Here is a 16,951-nt window from a genome sequence, read left to right as displayed (position 1 = left end):
AATCAATTAATAAAAATAAGTCGTATTTTAGACCACATCACAAATGACTGCAGTCTACTGCCACCATCCTTAGACATAGGTTGAAATGCAAACTCTGGTCAAAAGTGATATCGAGACCTTTCCACGTGGATGCAACAGCTTTATAACTGGGGAACAACTTAGTGTTGTACATTCCTGGTGACCAGTGGTGGCAGGAAAAAAAAAAACCAACCAAACCAGCTTCTGCTTTTTGTAAAATTCCAGGCTGCTAACATTGTACTTAGGACAAAACACCAGCAGCCAAGTTTCCAGCAAATGGAAACAACCCAGTCCACTGGCCAGCCAAAATACCCGCTCAGCTACAAGCAGGGATGCCAAGGAAGTTGGCCGGTTCCCTAAGATGCTAGCCAGATTGTGAGCCCATCAGGCAGTCACACCTTTAGCCAAGCAGACAACTTGCCTGATTCTGCCAAAAACTTTCAAAGTGCCATTGTGTCTCCAGGGGAAAAAAAAAAGAAGAAAAAAAAAGTTAAAAAGTTACCAGTGAAAAAGAGTTATTTTCTGGAAAATATGTTTTGGTGGAAAAATTGTGACCAGGTCAAGAGGCAATTCTGTCTGTGGTGCTCAAACAGTCTCTCTTGCCTGAGGCCTGGAATCATTACAAAATATTGCTGATGCCAAAAGGGAGGTACACACTGGAAATATGGTACGTGATGTTGAAGGACTAACTGGTGAGGTAGACGGTAGTAGGACTCGAAAGGCTGGCCACAGACAATGCACAGAAGCCTTCCATGCTAACGGCACTACACTGAATAAGGAATTACTGTTCTTCATATTCTTATTACTAGCTGGTTTTACCCATGGGACTAGAGCACTTGAGAAACTTTGCCTCTAAATTTGCATTCTTGCAAATAGTGGGAAAGAAAAGCATTTGCTAATATTTACAAACTTTATCCAGGGTATGTTTAATATGTAACAGGAGTACACCAAGAATCACATATGTCTGAGGTATAGCTGACTCCAGCCACAGTCCAAAAGTCAGACATTTTATTTTTGTAAAACAACCCCTTTATTATAACTTACATTTGGCTTGCGCACTTAGGTGTCCTAGGTTGACCCTCACTTGGGGTGAGTATTGAATAGAAATCTTCTCTTCTCATTTGCTCCACTCAGTCTCTTCCTAAATGTTCCTTTTATGATGCTTCCATAACGTGTCATAAAGACCTAATGGCTGTCACTAGAACTTTATGGGGACTCCATAGTCAGAAATAAAAGGGGCCATTGAACTGTGATGGACCACTTACAGGCCCTTGAGTACCCTCCATTTTCCACTTGTACTTTCCACTGACAGAAGCGAGCAGGAATATGTAGCAGAGATGCGGCACATTCTTTGCAGCGCAAATCACACAACCGTGACAAGTTAGACAGTGAAGTGCTTTATGTTACCGAGAAACAGCAACTTTACCTCTAAAGAAAATTTTCACTAGTGCTAAATATTATTCCTGCCCTGATCAGAATTAACAAATCCTGCCACATGTCCAAAGACCAGCCAGTTTTCAGCTCTCAGAGGGACTGCAGTTGGTATTGGAACTTTTGATGTAGCCAAGGCAGACCTTGACAGTATCCGCATTTTCGTATTTATATAATAGAAATAGTTTGCATTCCTCTAGCACCTTTTATCAGAGGATTGATCTCCTTTACAGACAGTAATGAATTAATGCTCTCGCAATGCCAATGTAAATTGAGATTTGTTTTCCTTGCTCTGCAGATGGGAAAGAATGAAGCACAGAGACGATGCAACTCATCTGAAGAAGGCCTGGCAGAGCCAGGCACAGAATGCAGATCTCCTGATACCTGAGCCAGTGCCTTCACCTCGCTATCGTTGCTCTTTCGTCCACACTCTGTGCAACAGGCATTCAAGCTGGACACAAATACAAAGAAAAGCTTCACCTGCTTTTAAAAATGGATGCCTAAACTCATGGGCTCATAGCTAGACACCAAGTGCACTAAATGGCCAGGACACTTTCAGGCAGGAGATTTTACTAGTTCAAAAAAGCAGAAATTAGTGACTAAATAAGGATTAAGAACCCTAGTTGTATGCATGCATTTAAAAAAAAAATAATCTTTCCCTTTTTCTAATAAGCACTTCTAAGGGGCTCTACTGAGAATGTAAAAGTATCACAGAAAAGAAACAGATATTGTGAAAAGAAAAAGAAACTGCTTTTACTTCACTGGTGTCTATATGTCTATCTGAAATGCCATTATAACCACGGCTGATTTTATTTGCAAACAGTTGGCAAAGTTTCCAGGAAATACATGCATGGACTATACCTGACACTATGTGGTTTTGAACTTAGGAGCCCACATTTTTTCATGGGTTGACTATCAATAGACTATCCTGCACCATGTGGTCCTTTTTTTCCCTGCCCAATGACACTATCTCATTTCCCGCTTACACCAACTCATATTCACACGTCACGTCTATGCCAGCCAGGCAAATTACAAATATTTGAAAAGAGACAGGAAACCATAGTTGATATCGTGTGACACTCAAAGTGACATCTATGTGCACCAAAGACTTTGTTGGTTACCGTGACTTGGGTATATTCCTTGATCCATGGAAGGCGTGCAATGCACTATGCCAGTGGAAATCAGCAAAAGCAGGTATAACCTCGAATACATCCCAATGCCTGCCCCTCCAGTAATTCTGTGGTCCTGAGCACTTTTTCTTTCATGTTTGAGGGTGTTTCTGTTGACATCTGCCTCTTCTTGTTCCTTCTTACACACAGGGACACATTGTCCACATGAATCCACTGATTTGAGGGATATAGCTTCAGTTACAACCTGTAATCCAGCACTTTCGGGCTGAAAGTTGCTTTTCAGCTCCTGTTGTTTCCTAAAATCATGTTTAGAGAAGAGTTCTCGAAACTCCTACAGCTTCATGCAGAGCCACAAATGTCTACAGTTTAAAAAAAAAAAAAAAAAGAAAGAAAAAAATGCAAGGATTTAAAACTTTCTAGCTTAAAAACAAGATATGTGGGAATAATAGACCATCTTACAACACAGGGAGCTTTCTTTTTCTTTTGCAGACATCATTTGAGAAGTCAGCATGGGTTCCCCCGTGACAACACTAAAGAAAAAGTCTGAATGCCACTATTTAGCAAGGTTTTTTTGTTTTTGGTTTTTTTTAAACTGTTTGCTTCATCTTTGCCATAGCTACTGCTCTGTTCTGACGTAATTTCAAGCCATGTGGAGACTACCTACAAAATGAGTCCACTCCTGTCAGCTATGGCTGTTTACTGAGATCTGAGGGAGAAAAAAAAAACACAACCTACTGGTATTAAAATACACTAAGAATGCAATTCGCTCTAGTTTGAAGGTCTTGTCCTTATGCTTTTTACATTAACAATTCCTTTACTTTCCTGTCTGAATGGGCTTTTTGACATTAATATTACATTGTATTTCTAGTAAAAATCCAGTCTCTCCAAAAGTCAGTTTTTCTGATGTTATCTCTGACAAAAATTGTTGTCAGTAAACATACCGATAGATTACCTTCCCTAACGAAACTTTTCTGTCAGGTTGAGGTGCTGGGGGCGGTGGGTGCACTGCTGTGCTATGCACACACATGCCCAAAGTCCAGTCTGAGAGCTGGTCAGGCATCCAGGCCAAACTCACAAATTCAGGGCTTCCAGGACCAAGAAAGCAAGTTGTCTGCAGTTAGGTGTTTGACTTTGATGCACGAATACTTGATTTGTATCTGTGCTAGTGTTTATTAGTTGCCATAGTATATGGCCACTCATTCCTTGTCTTTTTTTGGAAATCACTCTAATCCCAACATGTGCTCTGATCCTGTCTCTTCCTGCCTTGTTCTTTATGTTTTCATTAATAAGAATGGTATTGCACCATATATTTGTACAGCAAGTGACCACCACAGTCACTGTGTTTTTTACAGTCTATTTCCAAGTCAGATTTCTGCTTTAGCCCACCCTGGACTCCTCAGTTCATTCTGCACAAAGGATCTGAGATTTTTCAAGCTATAACCATTGCTCAGGCCGCAGACATCCACTACTACCCTCAGTTTTGTACTTGGTCCTTTTCCACAGATATTCTCGCCGCCACTTGTTTCCCCGTTCCTCTCCTCTTGCTCATAAAAGCAGTCAATTAACCTTTGGAACAACCAGCCCCCAAACCACCCCTGGGGACCGGCCAGAAGCGAAATCCTCCCAGCACGCCTCTCTGGAGGGAGGCAATAACCAGCAATCACGATAGAATTTTTCCACGGAGCCAGACTCAGACTGGCTACCACGTTACACTGCATGAAGAACCTCTCTCATAACAGGCATTTAGACGGGTGGCTCAAAGCCCTTCCTTCAAGCAGAGATGTTTTTTCCAGTCTTTTGATTTTCCTAACCTGCCACTGATCCCTCTTTTCCTCCCAGTCACGCTGTCACCAGCTCTCAAGCAAACTTAAAATGAGACAAAACCTGGACTAAAACCAAGTCAAATCCAGTGGCTTTACACAAAGCCAAGGATGCCTCAGCTACTCTTTGCCCTGGGGAGCTTTCTGAAAGGCACGCCTCCTGCAGAAATATCTCTGTATAGAGAGCACCTGTGTAGCTAGCAGAGCTCAGGCAGCAAAAATAGCCCATCTTTGGGACAGTGAGGTCAGGAAGGCAGGTGAGCTTTAACGTTTTTAACCTACGGCAGTGACAGAGGTGTCTCCTTTTGGCTTGCAGAGCACCACGCACACTAACAATGCTGTTCCTGGGCAGAAGAAAGCAACAGGGAAAATAAGCACGTATTTTTCTTCGGGTGCTTGACTTTATGGAGTACTTTAGGTCAGAATTTGGTTTTTCGTCTTTCATCATCTCTGTTCTTTCTTACAGGTCTCACTGTTTAGCTTTGAGGAAAGTATTTCCTAAATAGTTGCTATTCAGCTCATTCTTATCACTCAGTACGTTCAGGTGCTTTTGATTTTAAATCCTGAAATATCTCCTGCAATAGTATGTTTAAGGTTCATAGTCATAACACAGAAATATTTCCAGACACTGATGAAGACAATATATATGCCTGATTTGAACCCTGTTACAGTGCAGCAGTTTTCCTTCCGTACTAACAGTCTGAAATGCAGTTGCCTTTAAAATCCAGAAAAATACATGCACACTTTGGAAGATGAACTCCAGGACAGGCCACTCAGTGCAGCTGGGCAATGAGGGTGCATGATTAGTTAATGCAATTCCAGCCTCGCCGTTCCTAATGTCCAAAGGGGCAAGTAGCAATTTATCATCCCGTTAGTTAACTGTGCCAGTTAATCATACTCCTGGGTTATGTATATAGCAAAGGTATTTTCTTACCTCATACAGAGGGTTTGTGGCTCGTTGTTTGAGTTCTTTTTGTGGAAGATCACTCACGCATTAATTCAATGTGCTGGCTAAAGATCCCTAGCTGTTGAAAATCGAGTGGAGGGTGGTAGTGACAAAATATATTGTTTCTATCTTGCAAGGCGAGGTTGTGGGGCTTCTCAGGGACTTAAGCAGTATAGATAGTGCTGATCGGGAATATGCCATTTCTGACATGCAATTAGGAGCTACAACTGTAATCAGTTTTGATACAGATTTGGAACTGTGCAGAATACCTCCAGATTTTCCACTCCCCATTTTTGCATTTCTCAGTGAAATGCACTTCATAAAGATTGGATTTCTTCTAGCCAAAGTGTACGGTAACACTGAGCAAAGACATTCTCAGATAGATACCTGTAATTATGCTTGTCTCATCAGAATGACTACGTCTGGGCTTTTGGTTCTGCAAGACGTATTTTAATTTCACTTATCCTAGAACACCTGTACACTAAATGATGGAAAGGAGTGCAGAGATTCCTAATTTAGCATCTCCAGATGGCTCTGTGTGGAGGATAAATGCTCAAGACACTTGCTCAGGACCAGAGGCAATATAGGTGCATGACATACAGGCTGATAAGCCCTGCCACTCCACATGGCTTATCATGACACCTTGGGGCAGTCTGTATTTTAATAGCCCTGTCTAGAGTGCATCAGAGATTCCTTGTGAACAATGATACGTTTGTAAATAACATCCCGGGGAGCTGGGCCCTGATGTGGGATGAAGCAAGATGCCACAAGATCAGCTGCAGGGCCAGGCTGTGAGGCTGGGGGGGACTGGGCTGGGGGCTGAAGGTGGGAAGGTGGAGGAGCTGGAGCCTGGCTGTGGAAGCTGAGGAACCTTGGGCATATCAGAGACGTGCAGTGACATGGTGGAAGGGGTGGCTGAGGACTCAGACCGAGGTCTGAGGAAAGCGGAGCGTAAGGAGGGATAATTCCCCGTGTGTCTGTGTGTGTCCAGACTTTCAGCAGCTGCGAGTGCCTGTCTTGGCTCAATGCCCTCCAGCAACAGCCTGGAGCAACAGCAGCTCCGGTTCCTTTCACAGCTCTCTGCCGTGTGCCACAGACACCATGCCAGGATAACTGCACTGAAACCAGCGGTCTTACCCGCAGACACCTGAGGCAAAACTTAATCCCGTGTGTTTAATTCACAGCATATGTTTTTCATTTGTCCGCAGCCCTTCTGCACTCAGATGGGTATGTCTCGGGTACACGCTGTTTACCTACAAGGAATCCGAAGCATTTAGTGGCATGCCAGCATCAGGGAAATTACTGCTCTGCTGGAGCTGCCCTTGGCTCTGATGTGATATCCTCTCTGAATTATTGCCAGTGCTCTGGTCTTCCCATCCTCTTGATCCATCTGAATTCATAATATTCATTTGAGGGTGAGCTGAGGCCACATTATTTTGTGTGTGTTTGAAAAGATCTGTGTGCATCCTATGCACTATGAGATTCTCCTAGCTTCGTTCACCAAATAGTAATGGGGTTTATGTGACAGCATAAGGATGGCCTGAAAAAGTCATTCCGATTTAACCTGAGAAGCAAATTGATATCAGTATGGGGAAACTGATATGGTCACTGCCATCACAGCTTTGACAGATGAGCACCAACAAAACTCACTGCTCTAGTTCAAGACTGCTACTCCAGCTACTCCCTTGGCTCTTGATTGCCTTGTTCAGTTTATTTTATCCCCCCCTCCTCCCCTGCAGAGGGACATAATCCCCATTCAAACAGTTACTTTGATGTATAATTTTTTCTCTCCAGTTTAGCTTTGGGTGCTTTGAATAATTCAACCCTGTAAACTGAAGAGTCACTTTTCTTCTATAAAATAAGGTGCATGGGCAGTATATATGCTAGTTTTGGGAGGGCTCCCTTTTTTTTTTAATGGAAGTTGTTTTTTTCCATTGTTTTCTTCTGTGTCTTCTTCTTGTCAGACAGTCCAGGCAGAGCTGAACTACTGTGGCAACTGGGCTACTGGGCATCTGGACACAATCTCTGGGCAGAAAGGGAGGACACACCTGGGAAGACATGGAAGCATGGAACTCCTAAAATGTAAGATATCTATCTAAGTTAGGTGTATACACCGTGTTGTTAGGAAGCCTCCAGAGCATAACTGAGTGTGCTGATTTTACTTGCCTGCATCAATTGCATAATTGCCTACCTGTGTACTCTCTCTGGGCGCCTACGTGAGAAAACCGTACCAAGTTTTTCATTAGCTAATTATATGAAGATAATGAGAAAAATATATACCATGTAGGCAAGCACTTAGGCAAATCTCTATCTACACTTAAATTAGCCACTAATATTCTGAAATAGAAGTATCTACATAACCTTTTACATTGTTTAAAATCTCTTCAAGTTACATCAGAGGAGTCTTCCCTTGCAGAGAAACTATGAGTTTCATGTTGCAGTGTAGATGAATTGCTTTGCACAATCTTTTATTGTCACTGATTTGACATTTTTTCCTTTTCCAGGCCCTGAAAACTTTTATTTCCTGATCTAGATTTTAAGCTCTTTGGGGCAGCAATCCTGTTTGTGTGCGTTTGTACAGCAGAAGCAGGTCTTGCTGTATGACTGTGGTTTGTGAACATTACCACAATATAAATAGTACATTAATCATTAATTATATTGTTGATACATTGCTATGTCTTAAGCGGTGGCACTGTCTATGAGTGTTTGGCTCCTCACAGAGATGAGGTCAAGACATTTCCCTAATCAAAACATTTGTCTGGAGTCATGGTTGCCCCAGATCTTCCCGGAACAGATTCAGAAAGAGAGATTGACATTGTACTGTCAACTTCTGTTGCCTAAGGTAGCAGCCATATCACAGATTGGCATATTTTGTGAAACTTCAGAAGATTAAAAATTATTAACTGAGGTATGTGCATTAAGTCATGTGCATCTATACAAAATTTGATGCATATGAGAATCTCAGATTGCTTTGCAAACATTGTTTGGCTTCCTATAATGGCACAAAATGTTATAATCTCAATTTAACTGCAGGATAAACTAGCATCTTTGGTCAGCACATTCACAAAATGTAACAAAGTGGGTAAACTTGTCCACTTGATGCATATAAGAAATGGGTAAATGGTGGACTCCACAAATCAGGTGCAGATAAATTCCAATTTCTTGTGATAGCCAATGCCTAAAACATTGCGTTCACTGTTATTTGACCTGAATTGATTTGATTGCCAAGGTCATGCAGGAAATCTGTGGCAAAGCAAAAAACCGAAACCAGATCTCTTAACTCTCACTAAATCACTAGTTTCTGAATTACAGCAACCGATGGTGCGATCCATAACAGCATTCAACCACATAAAGAGCGATTTAAGACAATTTCCCAACTCCTTGAGGCAAATAACTCAAATCTCATTTGAACTGCCTAGTGACACATAGCTTGGACCGAGAATCCGAGTTAGACTCTTCTATTTGCAGAATAGATCAGCAACACAAAATACCTAACCAACCGTGGCCTAGGAGACACAGGTCCTCTCCTCCTTCCTGAGTCCCCAGACACTGTGGTGGCATACTGTGAGTCCCTCTTGCCCTGTTGCTCCTTGCCACGTGAGTTTTGTAGTCCTCTCCCCTCATCCTCAAAAAGAGAGTAGGAGGTGTCCACCAGGAATGGCCAATGCCTGGCGAGTGGCTGTCCTGCAGAAAGGGAGCCTTGGGTTCAATACCCCTGAGGCTGGGGAGGTACAGAAAGTGACTGTGCAAGAAGGAGACACTGGAATGGGCTGTTCTTCCACCTCATGTGCCTGCGTTCAAGTGCATGACTGAGACGTCAAAGCTCAAGAGCTGGTTTCAGGTTCTGCCTCACAAAAGCACTCAAGTCCATAACTGAGTTTAACCACTAAATGGTGGCAAGAGAGAAAACTTCAGACACATGCCTTTCTTCAGCATTTCCTGCTGACTGGCTCAGTGCTCTGAATACTGGGATGACTGTTGTCAACCTCAGCTTTAAACATCTGCCCCTGCTTGCTTGTTGTGTGGGACATGTCACGCAGCACCAGGGGCTCCCTTCCCAGAGGGCACACACAATTTAGGTACTGAGTATCACAGCTCTCTAAACCTTTTTAGAGAGGGTCTTCTGAGATTCCTCAGTAACTAGGTACTGTATTTCAGGTGCCCACGATCCTGCTTTGATATGGGCCCTCTAGGAAGGACTTCAATACATAGAGAAGGTGCAGCACTTAATCAGGGGAAGCAGGAATCGACGAAATGGCTGGACTAGCGATCAGGGACTTAGAAAACCTTGATTCATGTTATTACTTCTTGCACAGTAAAGCTATGTGCAAATGATGTCTCAATGCCTCAGTTCCACCTCTGCAAAAGGAAGAAGGGTACTGGTGTGTCCTACATGAGTGCTGTGAGGATAAACTGAAGTGTGGGGACAAGATGGGAGCAAAGGTCAGAGGCAGAAGTGATAGTCTGAGCGATTATAAGTCAAGTTACAAGAACTACTCACGTGCATAGGGAAAAATTCTTGTGAACAAGCCCCACCTTGGATGAGGCTTTTTAATTTGTCCAGGCGTTGTCACGTTGCAGCAATTTATCTGCTTCTGGGGACACACTTAGCAAAATCACAAATAAATTCTTTGAGCTTTACAGGAAATAAGAATCCCGACTCTTGAGCTGTGCCTGCCTTAGCCTTTCCCTTCTGACTGTCATGATCATCTGCTACTATTTGAGTCCCAGTAATCCTACATGTCTTCATATGTAAACTACAGCTCTGACCCACATCACCCTCAAGTCACCTCCATGTCAGGTGTCTCTAGAGCAGAGAGGTCCAGGCTTTGTCAGGTATAGCCATTTCACAGGCGATGTCAAAATGTTGACCAGCAGAACATTAGGATCTGTATGAGCGCTTATTTTCTTTTCCACCCTTATCAGGCACATGTTTCCAAGTCTCTTGAAATCAAGGCGTAAGAGCAATTTCATTGTTTGTTAATTATTAGAAATAACATTCATCATTCAGTAGATGTGTTGATGTTTCTCAGCAGACATCAAGTGCAGCCGTGTGGCTGCAAGGGCTACGCTTAAAGGTTAGATGTCAGACAACCTGTGAAAGCAACAAAGTAAATGGAGGGAGGGGAAAGGTAGGACAAAGGCGACATTTTTCATCTGGACAGCAGGAGAAAGTGAATACCCAAGTACTTCTCTACCACTTTAAAAGCTTGTATTTGGTAGATAATGTTACAGAAACAAGGTCCTGGGAGAGGTCTGGAAGGAGAGACAACAGTTTTAGTAAGCAGAGAGAAGGGGAGGTGTTTCATGGAGGAAAAAAACCCAGACAGGTGAGATCAGCAGGGACTTTTCACCCGAGAGAGACTTCACTAACAGCATGCAGACTATCAGCCTTTTAGAGGAAACCATTTAGAGGAAACCACCAAACTTTTCTTCAACAGCAGTCATCCATTTTATAGGGGTTTCTTAAATTCACATGCTTATCATATTCTACAAACGTACTAGAAGATAATTAACCAACTCTAATGAAACTTGGCACAGTCAAGTATTCTCTGTCAAGATTCAGCTGGGTAAAGGTCACCAATTCTGAAAAATTAGCTGCTCGATTTAATAAGGCCTGCATCACCTCTTGTTTTGAAGTTGAATTTAAGTAATCCTCAGATGTTATTTACCTATCATTTACATAAGGGCAATTCTATCCTGTTGTTCCTAGTGCCCTACTTCAGTTAAGCTCTTTTGCAGCATCATTTTGTACATGGTATACACCTTATGCCTCCGGATAAGTCTTAAAAATATCCTCTTTGTGCCACCATAAAATTGGAACATTTAGCATCGAAGTCCTGGAAGACTAAGGTGCTCATTGTTGTTATTATTGGAAATTACAGTGACGTTACAGTAGTAGTGGAACAGCATCAGCATGCTGGCTGCCCTAGGGAAAATTCCTACTGTTGTGGAGGCTGGAAAACACACAAAAGCAGTGTGCTACGCCGTGCAATCCCATTTCACATGCAGTCTAACTCTCCAGCCACTACAGAGATAGGATCAAATGGAAAAAGTCTCTGGGTTTAGGGCATTGAAAAAAAAGAGAGGATTTAAGTATAGCTGTAATGAAGGGGATGAAGCATGTGATTAGTACATTAATGGGAAGAAATTGGAAGACCAGAAGAGCACAGGCACAAAAGAAGTGCACGAAGAGAGAGAAGACTAGGATTAGGCGTATGGGAATATCATGGTTTAGCCTGTTTTAAAGATGTACAGACTTGAATTCTTCATCTGAGCTACCAGTGGTTTGATACGTAATCCAGATGGAAACCCTGATGAGTTCTGCCTGTCCCTGACAGGAGCCCTGAAACCTAGACAGACATACACAGCAGATCTGGGAGGCCCATGGTCACTGGTGTCATCTTGTTTGAACTGTTGCAGGGTGTAGCTCAAACTTTTCAAGTCATACGATAGTTATCCCAGCTAGTGCGTATTACTGTCTCTTTAACGCAATTGATATCAGCAGCCCCAAATATTTGGAGTACTGTGTCCAGCTTTGGAGTCCCCAACATAAGATGGACATTGACCTGTTGGAACGGGTCCAGAGGAGGGCCAACAAAGATGATCAGAGGGCTGGAGCATCTCTCCTCTGAAGACAGGCTGAGAGGCGAGACCTTATAGCAGCCTTCCAGTACCTAAAGGGGGCCTACAGGAAGGATGGGGAAGGACTCTTTATCAGGGAGTGTAATGATAGGACAAGGGCGAATGGTAGATTTAGATTGGATATTAGGAAGAAATTCTTTACTGCGAGGCTGGTGAGGCACTGGAACAGGTTGCCCAGGGAAGCTGTGGGTGCCCCATCCCTGGAAGTGTCCAAGGCCAGGCTGGATGGGGCTTTGAGCAGCCTGGTCTAGTGGGAGGTGTCCCTGCCCATGGCAGGGGGTTGGAACTAGATGATCTTTAAGGTCCCTTCCAACCCAAACCGTTCTATGATTCTATGATTCAGCCCCCACTCCTATAAATAACAGAAGAATCACTTGGAGATCACATAGCTTCTTTTATATTTAACTAGTTGCCATAGTGTCTCTACTGTAGAACTGTGATAGCTGTGGCTACCTAAACGATGTCAATCACTTTTCTCTCTCTGCTTGGAGAAAAGAAATAAGGATAGGAAATTAAGCTTCAAATAATTTTCTTGAAGCGTAGCTAAGACTATCTGATGAGGTCCCGTGCCTCTTTAGAAAGTATCAAGTCAGGAAAAAAATCAAGTTTATGAACACTAGGAATGAAGAATTAAAGTACGTGTTCAGGCAGCCTTCACCCTGCCTGGCTTGTGCAGCCTCTGCCCCGGGAAGAGCTCCAGTACCAGAGGGTGTCTTTGAACTGTGCAGGGGGGGAGGTGGCTACACTTGCCCTGCAGCCAAATTCCTGGCGCACCTCACCCCCGGAACACCAGATCTCTCACATTTGATAAGCCCGTTGCATCTTTTGTATAGTCTCTTTGCCTTTATGCACTTGACGCAATCTAACCCTACACTCACCTGCCATTAAACGTGTCCGGCACAGACAGCTACAGTTGTCTGTTGACATCCTTATTTATGGGACCGATTCAATGCAGTGCTTAAGCGAGGTGTGTAGGAGCTCTTGAAGATACAGGAAACCCTCCTTTGATCAAAGGAGGGTCCTGTCAAGGAATTTTCTCCCCCATTCACAGATGGGAACGGTCCGTCCAGATCACCTTTTAACACGAATTGCAGCTCTGTTGAACTGCTGTGACTAATCTTTCTGTCTAATCACACCTCCACAGGCAAAGCAGATGGATGATTTGCACATGATTCCAGTCTATTGACAGAGAGGGGCGAGTGTCAAGGTTTCGCAGATATGTCCTTTAATCCTTTATTTCCCATTTTTTCGGATGTAGGAGTTAGACCCGAAGCATGCCTGAAAGGCATGAAATACCAGTGGACAGCTTTAACTCTGCATTAATGATGCTTTCTCCCAGTGAATATAAGATCTGTCACTGAATTCATGAACCTACCCAATGCGGGAGCTTGCCAAGGATCATGTCACCCACTCTGGAAGTACTAAAATGAAGCAGAAAGCTGAGCAGGGAGACGCCAAATAATCAAAGCTGCATCCTTGTGATGCAAGGATTAGAAGACCAAGGGAACTCAGAACACCCTTTGAACTAGATGTACACAGGAATTCGAATTAACATGGTCTGAGGTCAGACAGACTCTTTTCCTGCCTTTTTTTTTTTTTAATTAAAATACCTAATCTCTGATAAGTCTATGGCAAACCATTTCTCAGCACTATTGTCTGGAAAGGAGTGTTTAACCATTTTTCTCTTAAAAGTGTGCACCAGTTTTTATATAAAAATGCATCTTTGGATGGGTTTCATGATTTAAGTGAGGATGAAATACAAAAGAGGATGAAATGTACGTCTACTTATGACAGTCCTTCACTATTTTAGAGTTCACCCTGCTTTAGAAGAAATTGCTTTTAAACCATTTGAGTGGTAGTTTGGGTTTCCTCTGCAGTACGTCAGTGAGCACTTTGGAAGCTCTGTGGGCTAAAGAAATAAGCGAAACCAACTGTTCGGAACAATAAAAATAGCCTCTTGCTCTGCTGTGTTTCCATCACCTGGCTGCTTGCTGTAGGTCTCTTTCTTCTGAGTCACTGTGAGCAGGACAGTTTGCTCAGCTGAATTATCTACCGGAGCTCAGGCTGTGTTGTGAGCAACCTGTGTTATAAATGAAGTTATAGGCAACGTGATGCAACCGAGTATTTGCATACCACTGAGGTATGTACTCTATAAATACATAAAAGCAAACAGACACGATGTTTTCCCTGTGGTCACATTGGTTATTTACTGTAGCAGGTGTCAGCCTCTTGAACAATTAAGATACCAACTAAGTTTAGAAATGGCTTGCATTTATTTATGTCTGTCAGGTATGAGGGTAATATTGAGAAGTATCTGCCATTACAGGCCATTAACCAGCATCTCTCTTCCAAGCCAAGTCTGCTATATGACAGCAATACCCCTCCTGAGCTGTTCTCCTGGAAATTCAGTTTTTTCATTAGCACATAAGAGAACATTCAGGTGCTGTGATTTGTTTTCCAGATTTTGTAGGCATATAACAAAAAGCAGGAGGGAAACTAAGATTATCACGTGGAAATTGCTAATGAAGTACTACAGCCACCTTTTCAGTAAATATACAAGTTCAAGGTCAGAGCAAAAGACCAAGAGCTAGGCCTCCTGGGCTTTGATCTCCAAGCTGCTGGTAACGCTGAGCATCCTTGGACAAACCCCTTGCCAAGCTCCTAGGGCGAGCTCCTGAAAGCACAGTCCTGCATTTACATCCTCCTGCCACCGAGGACGCATCTCAGAGACATAGAATAGGTTAGTCCTGGTATAGTACTACGAGATCATGTGAAGAAAAGGACTGGACAAATGCAGTATATTGTTAGAAAAGAAATATACATATATGCTCATGACTTTGCTTCTTTGCCCACTCCCCCTCCAACACAATAAAGAAGCAAGAAACACAATAGAACACTACATACGCTAAAATCATCTGAGGGAACCCTGAACACACTACAGGGTTATCAGCACTCACTATTTCTTTCCTATTTATCACATTTCAAAGTAGAATCACATTTTAAAAGATTTCATGGAGTTGGTCAGCAGCTGAAGTACTTCAAATGACTAAATTCTAATTGCACACTAGTTATCTAAAACACATTTTAATATCATAAAGGCTGATTATGGACTTCATTTTCAGGACCCTCCGGCCACTATCAGAACAGAAAGCAGAGCTGTTTTCCCAGCTCTCTTCATGACAAGTGGATGACAGTAAGAACCTGTTTGACTGCTGTAAACACTTCATCTGAGATTTTGGGGTGTATCTGGATGACAGGCAATTCAAAACTTTTTTTGAAACCTGGATTGGTTCAATGTTTGGTCAGTCAAACTGAAAAAAAAAAAAAGGGAGAAAGTGAAAAAAAAAAATCAGTCTGTTTGGCTGTTTTGAATTATAATACCTGTTTTCCTCTTTGCTCCCCAGCTAAGCTGCAGAGCTAATGTCCTGCAGAAATAATTCACTACCAGGCTGGATCTACCCTGGGAAAGATTTAAACTTCTCTTTTCTGAAGGATGTGTGCCAGCATCTTCTATTATTACTGTATAGAAAGAGCTATGGAGGCTTAAGCAGGAGATGAATTGGCTGCACTAAAATTAAATACTTCAGCTGGACTTTACAGAAGTTGAACAAGGGAATTGTTACAATCTCTTCTGCCATCATTATCTACTAATTTATAAACATTGATTCCTGAAAACATTTTGTCTGACACTTTCCTGCAGCAAACATTTAAATCCAAGGGAAGATGAGGCTTTTGTGAACAATGTGGACAGAGAGATTCAAGCAGCAAAAGGTTCACAGAAATAACTTTCCAACCCATTAGCTGGAGCACAAAACCTTCATGAATGAGTCAAAAGGGAATAAATGTGGGCTTCCTAACATCTCATGGTGGTATCCCTTCACAAGCTCTGTTGTGGCTGACATCTGTCCCTCTTCCATCAGGTGTCCTCCTGTACTACTTCATTAGGCCGTACACTGATTTCCAAGCTATGATCCACCATTCATGGCACTTTGATCAACACTTGCATTATCAGACGTAACTTCAATGATATATAAATCAATTATATCTATTTTGTGATCAATTATATCTATTTTGTGTGTTCAGTAAAGGGGCATACCTAAAACAAGAAAGACCATTGGTGTCCTTTCCATTAATGGTACATGTTTGATCAAAGATGACAAAGCCTACATGATAGAGTAAATTTGGTCTCTATTCATTCCCCGTGAGTTGAAGTTCAAAGCAGACCATCAAGACCAATAAAGTTTGCAGAGTTGCTTTGCGTTCTGCAGTCAGTGGCTTCATTTCTGCAGCTTCACTTGCAAACAGGTTTTAACTTATCTCACAAAGCACAGTGATTTCCTAACTGCAGTGTAAGTTTCATGTGATGAAATTTCATGGCCCAGAAGGCCAGTCACATCCTGGGCTGCATCAAAAGAACCGTGGCCAGTAGATCCAGAGAAGTGATTCTGCCCCTCTACTCTGCTCTCATGAGGCCCCACCTGGAGTACTGTGTCCAGCTCGGGAGCCCTCAGCACAAGAAGGACACGGACCTGTTGGAGCGGGTCCAGAGGAGGGCCACGAAGATGATCAGAGGGCTGGAGCACCTCTCCTCTGAAGACAGGCTGAGAGAGCCGGGGTTGTTCAGCCTGGAGAAGAGGAGGCTCTGGGAGACCTTATAGTGGCCTTCCAGTACCTAAAGGGGGCCTACAAGAAAGCTGGGGAGGGGCTGTTTGCAAGGGCATGTAGCGATAGGACGAGGGGCAATGGTTTTAAACTGGAGCAGGGTAGGTTTAGGTTAGACATTAGGATGAAGTTCTTTACAATGAGGGTGGGTGGTGAGACACTGGAACAGGTTGCCCAGAGAGGTGATGGAGGCCCCATCCCTGGAGACATTCAAGGCCAGGCTGGATGAGGCTCTGAGCAACCTGATCTAATTGAAGATGTCCCTGCTTACTGCAGGGGGGTTGGACTACATGACCTTT

At 42.9% G+C, this 16,951-nt stretch overlaps 1 long non-coding RNA gene across 1 annotated transcript in view; it reads left to right on the top strand.

The window, feature by feature from the left end:
• Positions 1 to 16,256, top strand: part of LOC141740674 (uncharacterized) — a 42,453-nt gene extending 26,197 nt beyond the window's left edge. Inside the window, exons 3-5 of the long non-coding RNA XR_012586112.1 lie at positions 1,748 to 2,643; positions 7,310 to 7,427; positions 15,395 to 16,256. This is a non-coding gene — a long non-coding RNA (uncharacterized LOC141740674). The remainder of the gene's footprint in view (positions 1 to 1,747; positions 2,644 to 7,309; positions 7,428 to 15,394) is intronic.
• Positions 16,257 to 16,951: the final 695 nt, after the last annotated feature.

This window comes from Larus michahellis, chromosome 3 (assembly GCF_964199755.1).
Source record: "Larus michahellis chromosome 3, bLarMic1.1, whole genome shotgun sequence".
NCBI lineage: Eukaryota > Metazoa > Chordata > Aves > Charadriiformes > Laridae > Larus > Larus michahellis.
This window is presented reverse-complemented; position numbering and strand designations above follow the sequence as displayed.